This window comes from Rhincodon typus, unplaced genomic scaffold (assembly GCF_021869965.1).
Source record: "Rhincodon typus isolate 14 unplaced genomic scaffold, sRhiTyp1.1 hic_rhity00000054, whole genome shotgun sequence".
Taxonomy (NCBI): Eukaryota; Metazoa; Chordata; class Chondrichthyes; order Orectolobiformes; family Rhincodontidae; genus Rhincodon; species Rhincodon typus.
In genome coordinates, this window is record NW_025965692.1 from 132,043 (window position 1) to 132,635 (window position 593).

Consider the following 593-nt stretch of genomic DNA (forward strand, 5'->3'; position numbering starts at 1 on the left):
GGGGGGGAGAAAATCGGGACAGTGTAGACTGAACTTACTCTGTATCTAACCCCGTGCTGTCCCTGGGAGTGTTTAAGGGCTGGTGGGCGGTTTGTGGGGAGGAGATGGAGACCTGAGACGGAGGTTTGATGATGAAAGTTTGGGTAAAGGTCTGTAGCTTGGGATGTGCGGGACATTGGGGACTTGCTCTCTGAGCTGTTGATCAAAGAGAAATCAGCTCAGTGCGCAAGTCCCCAGCCTCACAGAGGTTCGATTTGAGGCTGAAGGAGAGACAAACAGAAGTAAAACTCACCTTGAGTGGGAACAGGATGGGGAACCAGGAGTACATCCCTGGGGAGTGATTTTCTGGGTGAATACCTGAAACATAAACAACAGTCAGAACACTGTCCAATCGTCAACACCCACTAATATGGCAACAGACCAACATCACAGGGAGGTTATTCAACCCACTGGGGACGGTGTAGGGCGGCAGGGAACGGGGAAGGGATTTGGGGTCCGTGGGGACGGTGTAGAGCGGGAGTGAACAGGAAGGGGTTTGGTGTCCATGGGGGACGGTGTAGAGTGGGAGTGAACGGGGAAGGGGTTTGGGGTCC